Here is a 25,011-nt window from a genome sequence, read left to right as displayed (position 1 = left end):
CCCTTCTTTTGTCTTCCTTTCTCCTAATTTCTTCCCCCACCTTTTCTTCTCTTTATTATTTTCTTCATCCATCATTCTCTCATTAGTTATTTTACTTTATTATTTTAAGTATACATGTAATAATTTGCAACTGATTTTCTGGAGAAATTTCTTGTTCAGTGATCAGTGGTAAGAGCATAGGTTATAACTAGTCGAAGTGCTGAGCATCAGGACTATTGAAATCTCATATGAACAGGAGAATACTATATCACTCCTCCAAGAATATCATGATGGAGTTAATATTTGGTAAATAATACGTGCCAAAAAGTAAGTTTGATAGGTTTGAACATCTTTCAAATATAACATCTCCATTATACCATTGGTCTCACAAAACATGTCATTACTGGCACAAAACCTGTGCAGGTTTGGACCTGTTAACCTCCAGTCATGGGAAGCAGAGGAGGGACCATGAACACCATAGTAGAACCTAGATATAGTTATGGGAGCTAGGAGAAGTGGTTCAATAAGCCTCTAGGCAATTAATGTCACATAGAGAAACATTATTAACATTCATTCAAGACCTTACTAGGCTGCCTGCTCTTGCTCTTATATAGCCTGTACTAACATTGAATTTATGATCCTTCTGCTTTATCCTCTTGTGTTCTAAAATTACTAATGTGTTCGATCATATCTAAATATATTTTAGTTTTACAAATTAAAAGTGCCTTCAAATATCCAAAATACTGTATGAATCATAATGGTATGTTATATGTGAAGAATACTTCGACACACACACAAACACACAACACACACACACACACACACACACACACACAAACATACAGGCCTGCATAGCGTCAAAAACAAAAATGTTCTCTCTGATCTTCTTACTATTGTAGTATAAGATTAGCAAAGGTAAAAATAACGTAATATGCAACTTATTAAATGATATATGAAACAGAAGTAGCTGTGAATTATATATGAAATTAATCTTTAAACAAAGGATAATTTATCTCAGAATACAAATAGTAGCCCTACACGTATCATTCTAGTGATTTGTAAGATTGCAAACACTCTGAATGTAATTTTCACCATGCTTATTTATATATTTATTTTTCATACATTAGTTTATATAGTGGGTTTGGCGTATTGCTGCTCATATTATGTTAATTTGGGTCCCCAAAATTTTTAGCATGAGAATCCCACGTCTGAACTTAACAGAAGGACCCTGCTCCCAGTTGGTTCTGATTGCTAAATAAAGTTGCAGGGAGCCAATGAGTGGGAAATGCAGACAGAAGCCTGATTTATACGATGCAGGAGTCACAGGGAAAGAGAGGAATGAGGAGATAGAGGGTGTTTTCCCATGCAAGGAGAAAGAATCCATGCCTGAGAAGGTACAGGACTAGAGAGCATAGCTGCCATGTTAGAGCCAGAAAAAAGACACCGCAAGAGGGCTGCCTGACTGGGTCCAAAGTATCAATGGTGAAATATAGATTTGAGTACATAATAATTTGAGAATATCTGAAGGAGGTGAATTAGCCCCATAAAGGTTAGGAAGTGACTGAGCCATTGAGCTGTGAGCTGTTCTAGGCATATAAATATATAAAGACTCTTTCTCTCTCTCTCTCTCTCTCTCTCTCTCTCTCTCTCTCTCTCTCTCTCTCTCTCTCTTTCTGTGTGTGTGTGTGTGTGTGTGTGTGTGTGTGTGTGTGTGTGTGTGCGCGCGCGCGTGGTTCATTTGGAAAACAGAACATTAGGATGGGTAGCAAGAAACGTGTGGCTGCCACCAAGATTTTTTTTAATTGGGTACTTCACCAGTCTATATGCTGTGAACTCATCTCAAAATCCTAGGGGCTGGAATCACAACAATTTTCCTGTATAGTGTATTAAAAACATCAGTCTCTCTCTCTCTCTCTCTCTCTCTCTCTCTCTCTCTCTCTCTAAAAGCATCTGGGATTTTATCTTTAAAAATTAGATTTGACAAGGTTGCATTATTGTAATGTTTTGATATTTTTCTTTATTTTTTCCCAGTTTCCCCGCCACAAGCAACCTATGACATCCCCTCTCCTCCCTGCTTCTGTGAGCCTGCTTGAACATCCACCAGACCAATCCTGCCTCACCACCCTAGCATTACCCTATGCTAGGGCATTGAACCTTCACTAAACTAAGGGCGTCCCCTCCCACTGATGCTACCTAAGGCCATCCTCTGATACATTTGCAGCTTGGAGCTCTGGGTCCCTCAGTGTGTACTGTTTGCTTGGTGTTTAGTCCCTGGGAGCTCTAAGAGGTCTGGTTAGCTGCTATCGTGGTTTTTCCTATGGTGTTGCAAACCTCTTCAGATCCTTCAATCCTTCCCCTAAATCCTCCATTGGGTCCCAGTGCTCAGTCCAACTGTTGGCTGAAAGCGCCCGCATCTGTATTGGTCAAACTCTGGCAGAGGCTCTCCAGAGACAGCTATATCAGGCTCTTGTCAGCAAGCACTTATTGGCATCAGTGATAGTGTGGCCTTGGTGGCAGCATATGGGAAGGATCCCTAGGTAAATGGTGTTTGTTTAAAATTTAATGGGTTTACAGTTTACAAATAATCACAAAATGTTTTTTTAATTTGATGTAAAGTTTTATCTGAGTACTTCATAATTTATTGGGAGTATATTTATGGCTGGAAAACAAGTAAAAGTATATTGCATGGAAAATTGATAAGTACTATGGAGTCTTTGGCTATTGAAAATGGCTTAGGGATAAGAAACATACTCACAAGGCCTTGTAGGGCATAATGTGAAAAGAGGCACTCAGTCCTAGATGCCCCTGTGTGGGGGAAAGACTGGGTTGGAAGTTGGGAAGGAGTGGGTGGGTGGGTGACGGAGCACCCTCATAGAAGCAGGGATGGATGAAGAGGATAACATTTTAAATGTAATAAAGATGATATCCAATAAAAGAAAAAAAAGAAACTCATGCTCACTTGTAGAAGCTGGTGGCTGATAATTAAACACTAATTTAAAAGAATGAATATCATAGTTAGAACATATGTTTATTTGTATGTTGCCTTTTAACTGAAAAATTATTTTGTTAAATATGAAAAAGTACAAATATCATGAAACATTATAATGCTGAGCTGAATTTTATTTAAAGAGAACTTCATAGGAAGAAAAGCAGTGTCAACTCACCAGACTCCCCAGAGTTCCCAAAGACTACGCCAAAAAACAAGGAGCCTCATGGGCTCATTTGTGGTCTCAGGGACATGAGTCTCAGAGATCTGCCTTGTATGTACTCCTTGGGAAAGGATGTGCTAAATCCCGTTGAACTTTGATGCCAAAAGGAAGAGGATGCTTTCATCACAAATGCCGATATACTATACACACAAGGAACAACAGATCCCAGGAGGTAAGGTATTTCTCATGATGGCCTGAGTTCATTTTAGAGAAAAAGTAATATATGTTTATGTCTTTGTATCTTAATAATATGTAACTATATTTTGATTTTACGGGATGACATTGAAATTATTGACTTGAGGCTCGAACGACACTTTAAAGTTTTAAACAGGGTTCATTCTATGAAAAAATAATAGGGTCTTTTAAATTTGTATAGTATATAATTTTATTATAATTTGGTTGTGAGACTGTGGTGACAAGGCGTGGAATGCAGTGGTTTCAATGAGATGTCAATGATTAGCTACTAATTTTTAACCATTTGACTCGTGGTTGATGATTGTTTGTGGAAGGTTTTGAGAGAAGTCTCTCGGCTTCCTCTCTGTGGTTTGAGATATAAGCTGCTAATTCAGCAACCTGCTGCTTACCACTAGAGATACAGAAAGAGAAGAAATACTATTTAGCCACTACAATTTCAATTTTATTAATATTTTTGTTGTTGTTGCAAACAAATACTAAAATGTAATTCTGGCTGTAAGTAAACTCATAGTAGACTCTCTGACTATGCCTCTCAGTTGATAGATATGTGGGCACTTGCCAATGTGAATGATCTTTTTCACAAAAAAAGAAAATTTTTAAAAGTAATTAATGAGCAACGTCATTTTCACATTTACAAATCAAGTTAAAAGTACTCAAGATATATTGACTTTCATATTAATCATATCATTCAAGAAATAGAAACAAAATGTTTACTTCATATTTGTGCTCAACCTACTTTACAGAATGAGACACTGTTTCACAAGTTCCAAAAAATAAAGGGATATGAATAAAAACAGAAATTAAATAAAGGAGAAAAGCAAGAGGAGACAGAGGAGAAAAAAGTGGAGTAAGGGAAAAGGAGGACTCCATTAATCAGAGACAATGGAAAGCTCACAAAAAGTGAGTTTCTTCTTCACTGCTTCACAAAATGGGAAACAAAATTATTCATAGGAGGGGATATGGAGGCAGAGTTTGGAGCAGCAAATGAGGGATCCCCGTTGGAGGCAATAAAGGACTGAAAGATCTTAAGGGACTTGCAACCCCATAAGAACAACCATGGCAAAAAACCAGAGCTCCCAGGGACTAAACCACTACATAAAGACTATACATGGACTGACCCAGGGCTGCAACTGCATAGGTAGCAGAGAATAGACTTGTTGGGCCACCAGTGGAAGGGGAAGCCCTTGGTCCTGCCAATGTTGGACTCTCACTCTAGGGGAATGTTGGAGGGAAGGCAGAAGGGACTTGATGGAGATGAGAACACCCTTAGAGAAGGAAGGAAGGAAGATGGGATAGCGGGCTTATGTCTAGGAAACCGGGAAAGTGAATAACATTTGAAATATAAATATAAAAATCCAGTAAAAACAAACAAACAAACAAACACAAAATAATATGATGAAACACAGGGATTTCTTTCAGTGTTTTCAGTGTCCTGATCACACATTGACACACAGTACATGTATAAAATGTAAAAACATTTAGGATTCCTTTTCTTGTTTAGAAAACCATACATTATCATTGCCATTATCCCTTACATAAAAACCATTATTTTTAACCCAATAGCTGGCAGATTAAGACGGAACACTGTACATGTAAATCCAGTGTATTCTGCACAGCATCTTACTGTCCCGAAAAAAAGCTATTGATGCAAACATTGCCTCTCTATATAATACATTACTGTAACTTGTGTACTTGTTACCAAGTATCCTCTGACAATTTTGATAAATACAATACTACGGCATTGTAATTTCACAGGATTTTTAATATAAGGAATCAATCTTTGAAAGGTATCTTTAAAATCAAGATGGCAGAATAATCTTTGCAGCAAGTTTTAAACATCTCCAGCATTGACAGAAGATTCAGAGGGTCTGATCTGCAGTAGCCCAGCCTGTTTAAGAGTGGTCATTCCTTCTCTCAATATGATATGTATTAATATATTGCCATCCTTATCTGCTCAGTCCTACATTGAAGTAAAGTTAGCCACACAGGGATAGCTTCTGAAAGTAATGCTATAGAATAGGAAGCTGAGTATTCCCGTATGCATTCAAAGTCATCTTGTTTTGCAAATGTTTTCCTTCCTTGATTATAGGACACAGGGCTGATTGTCCAAATTTGAAGCACATTCTGTAATTCCTGATCCATTTCCCTTTCCCAGGTACACTTTGTCTTGCAGAAAAGGATATTATTAAGTCAATATAATTTACCTTTATTGAAACATAAATGATTGTACAATCATTAAATTTCAGGAGCTACTCTACATTTTTGCTTGTACTCCATTTTCATATTCATTGGGCATCAGAATCACCAAGGTTTAAAGTTTCATAGTGATGTTGAGTGGTGCTTCTGCTTATAAAAAGTAATACTGCACTGCAAAATTATTTCTCAGAACTCATGTCAGGAATCTCAAATTACATGTAACTGCATATCTTGAGACATATACAGCCTTTTGCAATTAATACCTCTACACATATGCATACACACAGAGAGAGAGAAAGCGAGAGAGAGACAGACAGAGAAACAGAGAGACAGAGAGAGACAGAGACAGATTCAGAGACAGAGCAGAGAGAGAGAGATATAGAGATAGACAGACAGACAGACAGACAGACAGACAGAGAAAGACACACCTACACAGACGCAAGTTCGGGCTTAAAAGTAGAGAGACATAACCTCAGTGATAGAGACAGAGAGAATGTATATATGTACACATAATTAACATTAAAAATCTAGCTAACTGTGGTGAGATGTGAGTTTACATGTAGCACTTACAAGTCAGAAGTCAGTAAATCTCTGAGTTAAAAGACAGCCCTGTCATCAAGTGAATTTCCATTCCAGCTAAATTGAAAAAGTAAGCAACTATTTAAAAGAAAATCAAACAAAAAAGTAAATATATCAAAGTAACAATTTTTAAAACATAAGAAAAAATCACCATTGAATCACAAACCAATGCTTATAGTAAATAACAAACGTTATGTTAATGGCAAGTGCTTCATTTACATGAGCACATCAGATCCTTTAAAAATCCACCTTATCAAGCTAAATCTGACTAATGCAGAATATTATTAAGTAGCATCTTTTATTCTTTAGTGATTTCTCCTGATATTACAAGTATCTAGTGGTTTCGTACATTCTCTAATTTTGTTACATTTTTCCTAAGCACTCTTTCTTTCCTTTGTATAGAGATCTAAATGTGAATATAATTCAATATCCTGTAGGCATCATTGCCCAAAAAGCACCTTGAATTTATCCCTGACCAATTTATACAGGGGTTTTTGAAGACCTAGCGCTTTCATTCTAGCAATAGTACAGCTTAAGATCACGTCTGCCTGCCTTGTGTCATTAGCTTTCGAAAAGATTTTGAATCTCTGCAGCCTAGCAACCATGCACGCATGAGTGATTGGAGGGTTATGCTAGCTCACTAGCACAGAACAGGGGCGGGTTACAGTGTGATTACTTAAGTCATGCAGCAGGTCCTGCTCAGAGAAGAGGCAGACAAAGATGCCTGTCACAAGCACCCTAGGACTGGTCAGCAAGGCAATGCAGCAAACAAGGTCAGCTCCCTCATATCCCCATAATTTGTTTCATAGACGTGATTTCTTCACACTAAATATGGCAAATTGGTTGTAAAAGAAGATTATTCTATACATCTCAAGCCTTTGACTCTGAACTGTCAGATCAGAAACCTATCAGATCAGGACCTGGCTTCCTTTGTCCTGTCCTGTGTTGTGTTTGCTGCAGTGCCCCTCCCCTTGAGCTGTCAATCTGCCCTGTCACTTCAGATCAGTTCTCTTACAGGGTGAATATTAGCATTTCAAAGAGCTGACAGTATTGTGGATTATTGGTGTGTGGGAGTAATGGCAGTCAGAAAAATATAAAGGAATTTAAGTTCGTAAATGGATTTTGCATAAAAATTACATCCATAAATGAAGTTACAGTGGTATCTGGGTATCTGCCATAGACTGAAAGATTTGAAGGAATAAAAAACACTTGAGAGTTAACATACAGAATATCATCAGAGGGAAAGCACACAATAGATCACGTGGTTTGCACCTCCAGTTTCTGAATAGTTAGGGGTATCAGGTAAGAATGAGTTTTGATGTTATGATAGTTCCAATAAAGGATAAGTGTTTCAGAATGACTGTAAGAAAGAGTAGTGGGAAGAGTGAAGTTGGGTGTGTGAACGGCAGGCATATGGAAACATATATATATGTATATATATTAATATACATGCACAAAAACACTTACAAACATACTCACATGACATACAATGCATAGAGTAGTACAGAATGATAAGCCATTTTCTTCTGTGATCACATAAGGTGATCCAATTTCAATGTTATGACAATGCTTTAGTGTCTTTTTAATTTTGCCCAGATTCAACAATAAACTGGTGTATTGGAAACAACTTTCTTTGGACATGTAGTCTATACTTTGCTTTCATCCTCTGATATGCATGAATTTTATAAGATATGCAAAAAAGAATGCAGATTTGGTTTTGGGTTTTTTTGGGTGGTTTGTTTGTTGGGGAGGTTGGCCATCCTCCATCGGATAAATCCACAAGGGTGTGTTGTTGCTTTTGTTTCTGTTTGAATTATTTCTGGTCTTTTTTGGAATCATATTTTTTTCTTTATAATATATTATAATATAATAATATTTTTATTTTAATTGAAAATTGATTTTTGTCCAGTTTTTCATTTCCATTCTTATTTATTTTATTTATATCATGATTACATTTTTCCTTTTTTAACCCTTCCCAGTTTCTAAACACCTCCCCTCCCTTCCAGATCACTTCCCTTTCTGTCTCTCATGAGGAAAAGAACACTCAAGGGATAACAACAAACATAAATAAAATGAAATATAATAAGATATAGTAAGAACATATTGAAGGTGGACAAGGCAATCCAACAGAAGGAAAATGAGCAGACACAAGAATCAGAGACCCAATTGTTAACACACTCAAGTATGCCTTAAAAACCCTAAATTAAATGCTCTCAGATGTGTACAGAGGAAACAGTGCAGACTAATAATAGGTTTGAGACACAGATTTCCTCAGAGGCTTATCCTATTCTTTTACTCATTGTATTTTGTTTTTCATTTCAAAATGTTGTTTGTGTTTAAGATTTAAAAAAAATCTTAAATTCAAGACTATGTTGATCCAAGTCAACAGCAGTCTGAGGGTTGGCTAAGGTTCTTGCTTCTAAAGAGGTGTTAATTAATACAGAAATAAAAGAGTGGCAACATTCATTACACTTTTGTTACTTCAGATATGTTATAGAATAATTTGAAATCTGCCATGCAGATACCACCTGAACTTTGTTCATTATTCAAGTTTATTTTACAGGGAATTTTTTTTGTCTCTATCTAATTTTACAACACTATTTTTTAATTTGTGTGATGAACATTATTGGTAATCAAATATAGACATATGTAATATATGTAATATTTTATATAACATGGTATATGACATATATTATATCACAATATGATACATAATGTTTTATAAATGATATTGTTTCTATAGCTTGTTAAACAATGTATTTGTTATTTCAGGACATTAATTTTCATAATTTTTTATACTGCTACATGGCTGAATGTAATTATCAGAATTGTCAGGTTCATGATGCCACATTTAGGAACTTTTATGCATAAAATCATATCATATTCAAAGGAATCTCCTAATACTATGCTGAATAAGACAGGAAGAATAAACTTTCTTCTCTTGTTCCTGATTTTAATAAAAATGTTTTGAGTTTATCACCATTTAGCAGGATGCTCCCTCTGATTTTGTTGTATGTTGTTTTATTTCTCTGAAATATGTTCTGTTTATCCTTACCAGTGACCACATTTCTAAGGAAACAGGAAACTTGCTACTCTGGTAGCCATTTATGTCAGTAAGGATGTGTGCATATAGGGTTGGAATATTGAGAAGCCCTCCTTCTTCCTTTCTTGAATATTTGCTCAGTCTTTTGAGGGGCACACATGTAACCCTAACTTTAGGAGGCAATGTTTCCAACAGCCATGCCATTTATAGAGACATCCCATAGCATTTGTTCCAGTCCTCTAGCTTTTACCCATCTGGGGACTTTTAGAATCCCCAACTATGTCTGAGTACTAACTGTTGCTTAATCACAGTCCTTTATGTAAATATGTATCATTGTGCTAACAAAACATTAGTAATAAAAGTGTTATCTATGGAAATAATCAGCAACACATACCAACGGACATAGCAGAAATATTTAAAAAGGAATTTGACAAAATGGAGATTTAGAAAAACTATGTCAGTGAGTTCTCTCCTAGGGTCTTTAAAATCCCTAGCTGAGTTTATTGATCATGTTTGTACTATCATTCAAAAATTCTGTCCTGTAGAACTGGCCTCACTTCTAATTAATAATGTGGTTGGTTAAGCAAAAAATACCTTTGTACATTTGCGATGTTAATGCATTTTACCTGGCCATTCATTATTGTAGCATATAACGATTATTAATGGATAAGAAAACCATTATTTTTTTTTCTTAATGGAGCCTGAATAGTGTTTTAGAGCATTATGAAAGATAACCACCAGGGAAACATTCCTAGATAGCACAAGGATGAATCCTCTGTGTCTAGCAAAGAATGTTTATTGTGTGTATACCTCATGACCTTATCATGAAATCTCCTGGAGCGCACTGAGGCTCTTTCCCATTTTCTCTTTTGTTCAATTATATCTGCTTTTTTATGTTGAGAGGTACAGCATTAGGATTCATAAAATTATTGTCAAAATACATTTGAGTTCATATGATTTGCCTGTCTACTGCTTTGAATAAAACCTTCCATAAGTGCGATTTCTATAATCAATTAGACTCCACAATATTAAATTAATTTCTCCTTTAGGAACCTTTCTATATTGGAAATAGCTTCATGGTTAGAGATTGCAGATCATGTTTATTTATTTCCCTCAGTAGTGGGAGTCAATTCACTTTACTCTATGGAAACCATATCATGCTGTCATGTTCTATGTGAGATCATATGTGAGTTAGTCACGTCTGTTACATCTGAAAGACATTGGTTCTTTGTTACATTCTTTCCATTACCAGGTGCTCTCAGTTTTCTCCCAAGAAAAAGATTCATGAGAGGTGAAGGGAAAGTATTAATAGAGAATTTGCATTTACAACTGAGTTAACACATTTCTCTTAATCTCTACACAGTGTTCAGATATGTGTCTCTGCCTTTGTTTCCACCAACAACAGATTGCAGCTTCTGTGATCATGGCTGAGTAATATACTTATTGAAGGGAAGAACAGAATATCTTTAGGATTCTTTAAATTGGTATATTGCTTTTGCAGAAAAATGGTGTTTCATATGCCCCTTGGTCCACAATCTATTATTTCTCTTTTCTTGGACATATGAGGTATGTCAGGAACATGTCTCATGGACTGGGCATTAAATCCTTTCATGTAATTGTTACTCTCATCACATTTGTACAACTATTGCACTCGTGTACACAGTAGCCAGTCCACCATTGTAAATTGAAAGATTTCAGCTATGTTCACCTTTCCTTTTCTCCTCAGGAAGTATGAATAAATTTTCCAATCCATGAACACTATCTGGAAGGGGTGAATACTCCAGTTAGTCACCAACTTAACTTCTTCATGTTCAATGCGATAGGTAAGTGTTGTTCCATCAATATGGTTTTGCCATCTGTTTTTGTAAACCAACCAATGATGTGGATAGGAATGTAAGTTGTTTGGGAGTTTCTGTGTGATCTCAGTCATCAAAACCCAAATAGATGTAACACATACATGGCACTGGAGGGTATTTTGTTTGTGAGAGATGGCAGTTAGGTTGTACTCTCCCCATTATTATATGATGTGTTTTAAGAATATAGCATTAACATATTATATATTAAGGAGCCTCTACTGTAATACTTTTCTATAACATTCTTCAGATAGTCCACAGATTCTGGTGTCCCTTACCCCACTTTCCTCCACTTCTGCATTTAATATTCCCATTCAACTACCACATTACACCACATGTCTCCAGATTTAATTATGTTTTTAGTTATTCAGGAAAACCTTCTATAATTTCTACTTCCTCACTCTATATCTTACCACTGAGGATTTAAGGATTCTTACAAGCATTAGTAAGGATTAAAACCTAGGGGTTGGGGATTTAGCTCAGTGGTAGAGCACTTGCTAGGCAAGGCCCTGGGTTCCGTCCTCAAATCTGAAAAAAAAATAAGACAAAAATAACAAAACCTAAGAAGCAATTTTAAGTGATAACATCCTAAATTTTTCTTTGGGGTTCTGAGTACCTCACTCAGGATGATTTTTCTCACTCAGGATGACTTTTTCATAGTTCTATTCACTTAAGTAAGAGTTCCATGATTTTATTATTTCAAGAAGTGAGTTACATTTCATGGAGTTAATGTACCATATTTTCATTATTCATTCAATTGTGTGTGGACACAGTGTTGAGTGATATCTGGGTTAAGAAGACAAAAGACCAAAATGTGGATGCATAAATCCTACATAGAAGGGAGAACAAAATAATCACAGGAGATAGAGGAAGGGAGGGACCTGGAAGGAAGAGAGGAGGGAGAGGGGAAAAGACAGGACAAGATCAGGTATTGGAAGTAATAGAAGAAAAATACAGAAAATCAGGAAACTGAATGGAAATAATTAGCAGTGGGGACTGCAGAACTGGTGTATCTCCTAATAATTCCCGGTCGCCAGGGAAACAAGAGGCTCCTAGGACCAAACAGGGATGTCTTTAGCAAAAGTACCCCAAAAAGGGAGATAGGACCTCTAGATACCACCTGCACTAGATAGGCACCACCACTAGTTGAGGGATGGGGCCACCCACCAATCTCAAATATTTTAATCTAGAAATTAAAATTTCTGACAACAGGAAAGACGGGCCCCAAAATTGGAATAGAACCTGAAGGCAAGGCCATTCAGAGACTGCCCTATCAAGGAATCTGTTCCTTCTGCAGACACCAAACCCCAACCCTTCTGCTGATTTCAAGAAGCACTTGCTGACAGGAGCCTGGTATGGCTGTTCCCTGAGTGGTTCTATCACCACCTAACCAAATAGATGCAGATATAGCCAATCATCAGACTGAGCCTTGGAGACCACAATGGGATAGCTAGGGGAAGGACTGAAGGACCTGAAGGCGATTGCAACCCCATTGAAAGAACAATATGATTTAAACAGACCAGCCAGAGCTACCAGAGTAAACCACCAACCAAAGAGTATACCTGGAGATCCACATGGCTATTGATTCTTGTGTAGCAGAGGATGGCCTTATCTAATATCAACAGGAGGAAAGGCCCTTGGTCCTCTGGATTCCTAAGACCACACCTAGGATGATGCTAGAGTGATGAGGCAGGAGTAGATGAATGGGTAGAGAGGCACGTTCATAGAGGCAAAGGGAATGGGGAGAGAAGGAATGGGATGGGGCGTTGTGGAGGGATAACAGGTAAAAGGGATATCATTTGAAGTGTAAATGAATAGAATGATGAATTAAAAAATTAATGACAAGTAACTTGAAAAATTCTTTCAATGTAAGAATGACCATGTCATTTTCCTCAGAATCCAAGGAGGTAGCAGTGCTCTTGACAGCCCTAGATCCAGATTCTTCCCACATTTATATCCATTAGTACTCTCAGATCACTGCCAAGACATATACTTGTTTTCAGTAAGGCCAGAACACTGGGTCTGTACTATGTGGAAATGTACTGTATGATATAAAACATTCAGCACAAATGGTGGGTCCTGTTTACCTCTGAATGCATGTATGCCTCAAAACTACCCATGCCGATAGTTTATTCTTAAAAGTTTTTTTTTCACATCCGCATATTGTACAAATCAGTTCCTTGTGAAAGCAACCACTGAAGCCTCCTTCTAGGATGATTACACTAAAAAGGCTTCAACCTCTAACACACTATTAAACTATTAAAAATGATCAGTTCAACTTGTATTACCATATTAAAGATTTTTTGTCTGCAATTTTCTATTAATCTTTGATAGGTTATGTTTTTTTCTATAATAAAATTAATCCTGTTCCTGAAGTATTTATTTCCTCTCTTACAAACAAATATATTTGTTTTCCATTGGTGTCTGTAAGGCTCAGTCTGATGATTGACTCTATCTGCATCTATTTTGGTTAGGTCCTGATAGAATCGCTCAGGGAACAGCCATACCAGGCCCCTGTGAGCAAGTTCTTCTTGACATCATATACATATATATATATCATATATCTTATACCACAATTCTGAATTTTTGCAGCCTAGTAGTAATGATTTTCACTTTTTGTATGTTACCTTCAGGCCGTGTAATATATTTTTTGTTAAATTGTACTAAATCTTTAGTCACTTTCAGTCCTTGGATTTTTATAATATTTCCCTAGTCATACTTACTACTCAAATGTTATTTTTTGATAGCAAAGCAACAATTTCTCCCCAAAAAATGGAACTAAATATCATATATATGTAAAGACATAGGTAAAATATAGTTTTCCCATTGCCTGGCAAATCACCACGTCCCAGTGTGGAACTTCTTTCTTTGACTTCATATATGAACTGAACTAAGAAATTCTTGTTTCAGAACACTCCTAAAATATTTTGGTTGCAAAATCAGAGAGGGTAGTTAAGGAAATAAATATTGTCAACTAATAATAAATAATACATTTGTGATCAGAAGTCTTCCAACTTCTGTCCATCCCTGGGGTTCTAATGAATCATCCTTTTCAGTCACAAATTTTCACCAAGAATTCTTGTATATATTTTTGTCAAGACCTATAGAGCATTCAAAGCCAAAGTTTCCAGTTGTCTCAATAGCCAACTATAAAATAATAGATTTAACATTTTTAGAAAACACATGAGGATGAAATAAGTATTACAAATATTCTCTCACAAGCTCATAGATATTGTCTGAAATTTAATTTTTATTTAGCTACAGGACTGCTTTTAGAAGTAGTCCTCTTACTTTTTCAACCTTAGTTCTCTCACAGTTTTATTTTCCTCAGAGAAATGATTCTCTATACTATAAACCTGCTTCCAAAATCACCCATATATCACAAGTGGATGATTAAAGCATTGTTTATAAAGTTCAAATTTTAAGTACTTAATCCTAAGACTGCTCTCTCGCAAGAAAGTAACTCATAGATTAAACAGAAATTTATATAACACCTAAGTTCATCATTTTCCTATTTTAGAGTTTTTAAAAAGAAACCGGAGCCCAAAAAATGATTAATTTCAATATTGTTTTCTATATTATTTTATGCATTTCAAAAATTTGAGCTCTCTTTTTCAAGTAAGACCCACATATGGTTAAAGGAAATATCATAAAATTTACATAGTGTATTGGTGGAAGCAATTTGGAATCATGATACATTACTCACTTTGCCTTTACTGGTATCCTTCCTTCATGCAAGGTCACAGAAGCATTAATGTATATCATGATGGTACTTTCTTCGATATGCAGTATTTTAATTATTTAATAACCATGAATCCATGGACAGAACCATCCAAAAGGTTTATGGAATCTATCAACTATTTTGTATATGATTATTTCCATGCCACATAGTTTTACACAGAAAATACCATATGTGCTAAAACTGAAAATTGCATATATCAACTTATATAATATAAACAAGAATTTCTGCCTTCCCATTTAAACAATAAAATATACCTATACATTTTATGCAAGGGTATGCAAGATTTTCTATTCTTTGAATATTTTCATGGTACACAAATTTATTGGTATGATTATGAATTATGGATTGATTTAAATCAGTAAGACTTAGCATGGTAATAGTGGTCACTGTGCAAGTAGTATGAAGGCCCTGTTTAGTTGCAGGATCCTACTAGAGAAAACTGTGCCAATTATAGGTTTCCTTTTGGGACTCAAATCCAACTAAAATGTTGGTAATTCTCATGATAGGCAGTTCATCACTGTATCAGAAGTATTCATTGTCAGAAAGTATTTCCAAGCTTGACAAAGTGGTGATTATACTTCTTCTGCAGTAGCCTGCTTCATTTAGTCTGGTACTATGAAAGCTATCCACTAAGGTACACAGTAGAAGCAAGCTTATTGGTCAATGCTCGATACATTCACTCTGTTCTTTGACTTAACCATGTGTTGACCTCAGCAATAGGGTCTTACTCTCAAATTCTGTATGGTAACCAAGAAGGTTTGTAATGGGATGGACTGTATGCGAATTTTCTGGAAAGTAAATTCAAAGTAGACATCCCAATCTGGCACTGGACAATGTACTTGTCTGGCTATAGTGTCCTGTGGAGAAACCATTGTCTTATTACTAGTTAACCTTATTTGAAAAAAGTATATATATATATATATATATATATATAGTGTGTGTGTGTGTGTGTGTGTGTGTGTGTGTGTGTGTGTGTAGAGAAGCCCCTCTTGCAGAAGCTTGATTCCATATGCCTTTCTCAAAACGACTTTAGGGATATTTATCCTTCCTCACATTCACTTCTCACATCTCAGCTTTTACTAGCATCACCATGTAGTTCAGTGGTTTGTATATGGTTGGCCCAGCTAGTTGCACTATTTGGTGATGTAGTTTTGTTGGAGTATGTGTGTCCCTGTATGTGTGGTCTTTAATAACCACATCTTAGCTACCTGAGATTCAATCTTCTGCTTGCTGCCTTCATAATGTAAGTGTAACTCTCAACTCTTATAGCTCCATGTCTGCCTTAAAACTTCTATGCTTCTACCTTGAAGATAATAGACTGAACCTGTGAACCTGTAAGTCGGTCACAACTCGATGTGATCTTTATAAGTTTTGCATGGTTCATGGTTTCTGTTCACAGAATTAAAAGCCTTATTAAGACACTTAGTCTGTCACTAGTTTCCCTTCATATTTATACAATTGTTTTTTAAAAACTCCCCTATAATGAAATACAGACCCATGATATTATCAGTTTCCTGACGTGTATATTTATTACAAGAACATATATATATATATATATATATATATATATGTGTGTGTGTGTATGTATGTATATACATATATATATATGAAAATCATTTTTAACTTTTTAAAACTTAATTTTATATTTTAATTCTTCCCTTTACATTATGCTCATTGTCCCCCTCCCAAATCACCACCCCTCCCACAAACTTTCCTCTATTCTTCCTCTCCCCTTCTGAGCAGGTGAGGCCTGCCTAGGCATCCTCCCACCCTGGCAATTCAGACAAAGGTGTTTGCTGTTGAAGCCTGACAATTTGAGTTTGCTCTCTAGAATATGTACACATGCACATGTAGTGAACTGACAATCCAAATCTTTCTGTAACCTTTACATGTGGTCATGGTGCACACACACACACACACACACACACAAACACACACACACACAATCACACACACACAATCACACACACACACACGAGGTAGAAAATAAAGTTAAGTAAGTTAGGGCAGAAGAAGGGGAGGTAGGTAGAAGTAGAAGAAGAGAGAGAGAGAGAGACAGAGAGACAGAGAGACAGAGAGAGACAGAGAGACAGAGAGACAGAGAGACAGAGAGATAGAGACAAAGACACACACAGAGAAAAAGAGACAGAAAGAGAGAAACAGAGAGAGAAAGAGGCAGAGAGAGAAAGAGAGACAGAGAGATGAGGCCAGCCAACCACATGTGGAGAACAGGGAGGGGTAGAAGGGAGTCAGAGAAAGAGAAGAGAGGCCAAAAGTCCAATTTATTGCAAGCCAAGCCTACCTGGCTCTTGCTAATATCTGTTTGGTGGAGCCTAAAAGAAAGCACGTTAAGGTGCTAAAATTCCTCCATTTTTGTCTAATAAAAAATAGGAGAAACTAGAAAGACGTGATGGTGTATCAGCAATAGATTCAATGTGACCTTTAGCTGCTTCTTGCTGACTTTGGAGTGATATTTCTCTAGGAAACCTAAGAAAATGGGGATAGAGATGCTGGTCAAGTCTTAGGAGATTTCTAAGTTTCCTTGCAGTTTGGGGTCTGTCCATTTGTAGTTTGGAAGGTGAAGGCCCAGAAAAGTGCTTGTTTCTATGAGAATAGGCTGGAGCTTCTGTGGGTTGCTCTCCTGGACTGTCCTGGATATAGAGTTTTAGTAAATGCCCGGATTCGTCAAAATGCTGAAACATGTGCCCTCATGTATGCCACCAGTCCCAACCACACACAAACATAGAAACACACACACGCGCACGTGCGCACACACACACACACACACACACACACACACACACACACACACACACATACACACACACGAGGTAGAAAATAAAGTTAAGTAAGTTTGGGGAAGAATAAGTTTTCATAAGTGTATATTTGAAACCCTTAAGCCTTGGTGGTTGAGATGAGAGTTTCAAACCCAGGGAACAGGAGAGGAATAGGTAACAGTTAGAAACTTGGCTATTGATTGGAAGATGGAGCCTGTTTGGTCCATGAGAGGTAGATCTGAGTGTGTTTCCTGGAGCGTATGAATTTACAAAAGAGATGCTTGTTAATACCATGAACAGTGTTTAAACTGAGCTTAGGGAAGACAAAAGTCTTTTGCAGAGCAGAAGGAGAAAGAAGGGCTTCTTGCTAGGAGAATGAATAGGTATAAATTTAGTATAATGAAAAGCATTTTTAGGTGTGCATTAAAAAGTCAATCAAAATTTGATGTTCTTGTGAATTTGATTGTTGATCACATGAATTTAGTGTATGAAACATCAAGTCTGTAGATAGAAGACGGCCAAAGGGAACTTAAATTTGTAACTTTTATAGATGATAGTTTAAATATAGCATGAGATACAGTTTAAGTATATATTTAGAAGACAATCAAAGGAAACAAAATTTGAACTTGTGATTATTAAAGTTGGGTCATATAGTGGAATGTTTTACTATGGTTAGGCTAATTTATCAAAACTTCCTTGATAAGAATTAAAATTTTAAACTGTTAAAGTCCTAATACAACAATGACATAGTAAGGGGAAGAAATATGAAATATTTAGTAACTGAAAACTCAGGTTAGGTAAGGAATTATCAGAAGATTTCATCTGTGTAAGTTCATCTGAACTTGTATATCCTTTACCATGAAGTCTATGAGCAAGGCAAACCTTTGTATTTTAATAACAGATCTGATATTCTTAATTAGTTAGTGAATAGACTAATGACCAAATATATTAGTGGGTTACCTTGGGGTAAGGGTCTAGTTGTCTGTTTTTAGCTGTCACACTTTCATTAGTTAGCTTCAATGTAATCAGAAATCTGGGAAGAATAAATTATAATCTAAATTTAATATATTAATTAAAATGACATAGGTTAGTCTGTAGATCATTACCTAAACAGTTTATCCAGGTCCCTGGGTTCTCCATCACAACTCATGCAAAGGTAGTCTGCCCATCAGGCTTGGAAGATGAGAGGCTCTCCAGTAGAGAAGGAATTTTGGAGCAATGACTCACCTTGTCCTAGGCAATATGAGACATTTAATTCTCTGGGTGTCCTCTGTTTGTCTACAGATTAGGGTGAGCCCTGGCAGCAGGCAAGAAAATGACCTCATCTCTCATAGTGGCCATTGTACCGTAATCCAGGTAGAGACACTTGTCGTTCTGACATCATCTTGGAGATCTTGTGCCAGGTATCTGTGAGGATTTGGAGGTCTCTATCTGTCCTAGTAATCTTAAACATTTCATGTTATAAAAAGCAGATTTCTGACACGATTGAGAGGATCTGTTACATATATATGAATTAGACAATCTATGTCTGTTTTTAATTATTGGTTCTGACTAGTATCAAGGAAGCACAGAGATTATGACTTAATGTTTTGAGTAATAACAGCATAAAAACATTGGCTAAACAGATATTTAAGGCAGTGATCATATTTACTGTTGTAAATCTTTAAATGAGTATTAAAATTATTTACCACAGCTAGACAGAAATAGTATGAAACCTTTATCTTTATTGTTAAGTGTCCATGGCATCTTTAATTCAGGCCGTTCTCGTAATGAGAGATGTCATGTGAGGAATACACATAACAAAGATGGCAAAAAGTCATGGGTTGCCTTCATCCAAGATGGTGCTGTAGCTATAGCTCCACTGGTGTTTGTTATATCTCTGAGCTGAATGACAGTTTCCTGTAGAAGCATGGCTATGTATCAGCAGAGGAAAACATGCAAAGATACAAATAGACATGTTCTGCTGGTGGCCAGGTCATTATTTTTTAATGTTAGGAGATTTCCTCCCTGTCACTTCAAGCAGCCTCTGCCACTGTGCGGTTCCAAGCAGCATGATCTAAGCAGTACAGTCTAAATGGTGGTGTGGCACATCTGAGGCAGGCCCATGGAGCATCTCTGCTCCTCCTTCTCACGACAGAGCTGGCTTAGAGCTAGGGTATATCAGAATGGAAAGAAATAAGAAGTAAAAAATTCCAAGGAGGCAGAAATTTAAGACTTTCTGCTAAACCAAATAGCTGTCAACAGCAGTGAAACAAGACCTGGAGAGATAAAGGTTCAGGGAGCAGAGAGCAAGGTAGTTGGATCAAGGAATAAAGTGGTTGGGAGGGAAGGTGGGCAAAATCCTATACATAGAACCCTTCCATTTTTCACATTGCTGGTGAGCGTTGTAAAAGTTTTTTCAATGTGCGGTTAAGAGGCCATTTAGAGTTATTATCTTTCAGGTATTGGAAACAAATTTGGAAGCCTTTAAGACCAGGAGACATCCCAATACAGAGGTTAAAAATAGCAATGAAGCCATTATCTTTGAGTGAGAATAGGAGTTATTAACCTTATTACTTCCAGAAACCCAATGATAAGTTAATAATTAAGAATGGAATGGTCAACTAGTGCAGTTTGTCAGGACAGTAGGAGATAAACTAGGGGTTGAGCTATGACCAACACCTGAGTTGTGGAGCCAGTGCCAAAGGTAGAATGATTTACCTAGGCCTAGTATTTTTTATCAGTGAGAGAGAAACCATCATAGGAAGAGAAATAGAACTCACACAAGGGTAGAGGTCCTAAGAGGAGGAGTCAGCTAGAATGGCCAATATTGTAGGCTATGAATACCTCTGCTGCCAAGGAAACTAGAGGGGGTGGATGTGAGCTGAATAGAGACCAGTGGCCTTTTATCCTGACTAATGTGTGAGTGGTGGGAGGACTTCTTTTGTGAGTGGTGGGAGGTCGTCTTTCCAACTTGCCCCTGTTTGGGAAGAAAGGAATATCAAGAAAATGGCTGGAAAGTGTGTGAGGTGGCAGGAAATGTGAACCTGCCAGTTTGCAAAACGAAATTAGTACACCAAATGCTGTGTTTTATAAATCCAAGGATATATTTTTATGGAACACAGTTTTGTGTGATGGGATTTCTCAGCAGACCCATGCAGAGGCATCCATTCCTCCAAGGTAAGAGCCATAAGATGGGTCTAGTGTAGAATAGAGTTGTTTAGGGTCATGGGAAGTGTAGGTAAGAAAACAGTAGAGACAAAGAAGAGGGTGGAGATAAGGGGAGGAGGAGGCTAGTCAGGAATACATCTAGGAAGGGGAGATGTAGTAATGGAGTGAGAGGAGAAAGTCAGGAAGAAAAAAAGGCATAGAGAGAGTCTAAACACTCCCTTTTATATCTAGCCAGGCCTACCTGGCAGTATGTAGGTAACGATTGGGTAGGACCTAGAAGAAATGCTAAGGTGCAAACACATTTACTAATTCCTTATTTATTTCCTATGTAGTCTTTAACTTGCAGAAAGGATATTGCTATGTCATATTTTTATTTACTGGAAAATTATTGTGTAGGAACATTTAAAATCAGAAGCCTTTCTACATTTTTATTCTCATATTCAGCAGACATTTATATCACCAAGGATTAAATGTGCATAGAAGAGACTGAGTGATGTTTCTGCTTATGAAAACAAGGAGTGCTTTACAAGATTTCCAAGAAATTATACCAGGAATTTTGAAACTACATGGAACTGCATTTCTGAAGAAATACACAGACTTTGGCATCAATATACTTCTACATTGTGTTCCCGAACAAACACACACATGCACACACACAGAGAGAGAGAGAGAGAGAGAGAGAGAGAGAGAGACAGAGACAGAGACAGAGACAGAGACAGAGAAATACAAAGGGAGACAGAGAGACAGAGAGAGGCAGAGAGAAGAATATACAGACAGACAGAGGCTGAAAGACAGATAGAGAGAACGAGAGAAACAGAGAGAAATATACATAAATGATTAAAAATAAAGTGACTGGGAAACCTGGGAATTTACCAAGAGTGAACAAAGAGCCCTACTTGAGAGACACCATCCGGGATGACTAAAGGTCTTGGATTGTAGAGATCAAGGTATTCAACAACATAAAATAGGATTAAGAATCCCTTGCACTTGCAGAGTTCTAATGTATCATTGGGCCCACTAACAGTGCTATCTCCACACTCTGCTATCAGAGGGGAGGGGGATGTTTGCCCGGAAACCGGGAAAGGGAATAACACTCGAAATGTATATAAGAAATACTCAAGTTAATAAAAAAAAATATTTTACATACACACAAAAAAAAAAAAAACTCAGGTGACAGCAGATACTGCGAGGGTGTGGAGGAAGAGGAACACTCCTCCATAAAAAAAGAAAAAAGAAAAAAAAAAAAAAGAATCCCTTGCACTTGCAGAGTTGTAATGTGTTAGTGGGCCCACTAACAGTGCTATCTCCAAACCCTGCTATCAGATGTCTCTTTGGTGAAGAACTGCAGCTTCGATGGCACTGTGGGCGTACTGTTTTACCAGGGTCCACGTGTCTATTTGGCCTTGAAGTTCTCTGTTACCTTCAAAAATGCCACTAACAAAACTGCATTTGTCTCATTTATTCAACTGAGCCAATATCCAGAGACCTGGAGAGAGGCTTTGCCAACATCTTTCCGGTAACTGAATCTCCAGAGCTGAAGGGAAAAAATGATGATTTTCAGATGCTCGAAGGGAACCTGATGTTGGAAAAAGACTCCTTAACCATTAAATTCACCATATCCATTATCCATGTTGCTAAAATAAATGTAGTGATTGAAAGCATAATAATGAATCTAGGTATCCATGGTGTCACCTGACTTTCCATCTAGCATTTAAGAAGCCAAAGCTGTTGATCTCAGAGTTCAAAGCATGTCTATTCTAAAATGTGAGGTACAAGTCCAGAAAATTCTAATGAGTAATACTCTGTTTTAAAAATAAACAAAAAAGTAAATAAAAATTATATCATAGCAATGTTTTTTAAAAGACGAGGGAAATAAACTTCATTACTGAAAGATAAACCAATTATTTTATTAAACAACAAATATTTTGTACATGGTAAGGTTTTCACTTACATGAACACATAGGAAAGTTTAAAAATCCACCTAATCAAGTAAAACCTGAATAGTGCAGAATGTTTTAAGGGAGAATCTATTATTCCTTAATCATTTCTCATCATAGTACTTCAAGTATAGAGAGCTTTTGTATGTTCCCTAGTTTCGGTTATGTTTTTCCTAAGCACTCTTTCTTTCCTTTAGAAATCTAAAGATGACTATAAATCTCCATTATGTATCCCCGTTGCCCCGGAAATACATTAATTTTACTCCTAACTGATTTCTAAAGAGCTTGTGAAGATCCCCTCTTCCATACTAGCAATAGGAAAGCCTAAAGCTCGTCACTTCCTCCTTATGCCGTTAGCTTTAGAACAGATTTTGAATCCCTGGAGCCTGGAAACATGCACACATGTGTGACTGCATGGTTGTGCTGGCTCACAGGCACAGACTGGGGTTTGGGACTGTGATTAATCAAGTCAGTGCAGCAGGTTCAGTTCTGAGAAAAGCAGTCAAAGGTGCCTGTTACCTCCACCCTAGGAATGATCAGCAAGGCAGGGCAGCACCCAAGGTCAGCTCCCACTTTGATCCTGTGTTTTTTAGGTAGACATGATTTTTGCACATTAAGTGTTTCAAATATGTAGCAATTAGAAAATTATTCTATATATCTCACGTCTTTGAAGGATCAGATCAGAAAACTATTACATGTGTACCTGACTTCATTTTTTCCTGTCCTGTGTTGTGTTAGCTGCAGTGGCCCTCCCCTTGAGCCTGTGCCCTGTCACTTTATCTGAGTTCTCTTACAAAGTTAAAACATTAACATTTCAAAGAGCTGACAGTATTGTGGATTATTGGTGTATGGGAATAATGGCAATCAGATAAAAAAAGAACATTTGTGTTGGTATACAGGTGCTGCATAATAATAATATTTCTACAGGTATTTAAATTAGGTTTTGCCACACCCTGAACGATATGAAGGGGAAAAATCACTTGAAGTTTAATATACAGATTATCGTCAGAGGGAAACCACAGCACTAGGAGATCTTACACTATGATACTTATAATAAAGAAAAGGGGTTTCCAAATTGGCTTTAACAGAGGGTAGTGGAGAGTAAATTCAGATGTATGAAGTCCCAAAATATGGAAATGTGGGATATCTTTTACACTACACACACACACACACACACAGGATATATATATGTGTGTGTGTGTGTGTGTGTGTGTGTGTCTGTGTGTGTATGTGTATGTATATGTATATGAATATGTATATGTATACGTATACGTATATGTATATGTATATGTATATGTATATGTATATGTATATGTATATGTATATATAACAGTGTTACAGAATAATAAACTTATTTTCTAAAATCTAATAAGGTAACCTAGTTTGAATGTTTACAGTCCTTTATTTTCCTTTGATTTTTGTTATTTATTAGTATTTCTTAAATTTTGTAATGTTGATCAAATTCCACAATAAACTGGCGGGTTAGGGATTACATTCTTTGGATATGTTATCTTTTTTATTTTGGCTCTGCCCCCTGAATGATTGAAATTTATGTGATAGGAAAATAATGTGCTAATTTTTGGTTATTGGCCATTCTTCATCAGAAAAATCAACAATGACGTGAATTGTCTTTTTCTTTTGTTTGTTTGTTTGTTTGCAGTTGATTTGTAACTGTATTTTTCATTGAAATGTATCGTATTTTATATTTTCATTGAAAATTTATTTTAATACAATCAACCATAATTGCAGTTTCCTTTTTTTACTCCTCACAGTTCCTCCCCACCTCCATTCCCTTCTATAACTAATTCCTTTTTTTCTTTAGAACCACGCATCCCAAATTATAACAACCAAGCACAATGAAATGAAATATAATAAGATAAACAAAAACCATGATACTGAGTGTTGACAAGGCAACCCAACAGGAGAAAACTTGCAAAAGAAATAGGCAGAAGTATCAGAAACCCACTTCCTAACATATGTAGGAATCCCATAAAAACACTAAATTGAATTTTATAAGATATGAACAGAAGACCCAGTGCAGGTAATTATAAACTCTTGAACACAGTGATCCACAGAGACATGTCATATCCTTTATGTCATTGTATTTTGTTTTCTATTTCAAAATGTTGTTTGGATTTAAAATTTTAATGTATTTCCAAAGTAAAGGACTGTTGTGACTAATGCCAACAGCACTTTGAGGGGTCTTGAAGGTTTTTGCTTCTGTGTTGATTAATATAGATATAGCATATTAGTACCAAACCACACACTTTTGTTATTTAGCTATGTCATATAAATTTACATCTGACATAATGTCTTCTTTTTTTTTTCCGCGGTTGGGGACCGAACCCAGG

General features: G+C 36.6%; 1 long non-coding RNA gene across 4 annotated transcripts in view; it reads left to right on the top strand.

The window, feature by feature from the left end:
• LOC134483413 (uncharacterized) overlaps nt 1-25,011 on the top strand; it is a 723,689-nt gene that overhangs the window by 359,839 nt on the left and 338,839 nt on the right. The window contains exons 32-35 of one of the 4 annotated variants that reach the window (XR_010060294.1): nt 3,109-3,360; nt 4,127-4,283; nt 10,928-11,024; nt 18,858-23,902. This is a non-coding gene — a long non-coding RNA (uncharacterized LOC134483413). The other 3 variants (XR_010060293.1, XR_010060297.1, XR_010060298.1) reach the window with 3 other exon arrangements.

The sequence above is a fragment of the Rattus norvegicus genome, chromosome 1, assembly GCF_036323735.1.
Source record: "Rattus norvegicus strain BN/NHsdMcwi chromosome 1, GRCr8, whole genome shotgun sequence".
Lineage (NCBI taxonomy): Eukaryota > Metazoa > Chordata > Mammalia > Rodentia > Muridae > Rattus > Rattus norvegicus.
This window is presented reverse-complemented; position numbering and strand designations above follow the sequence as displayed.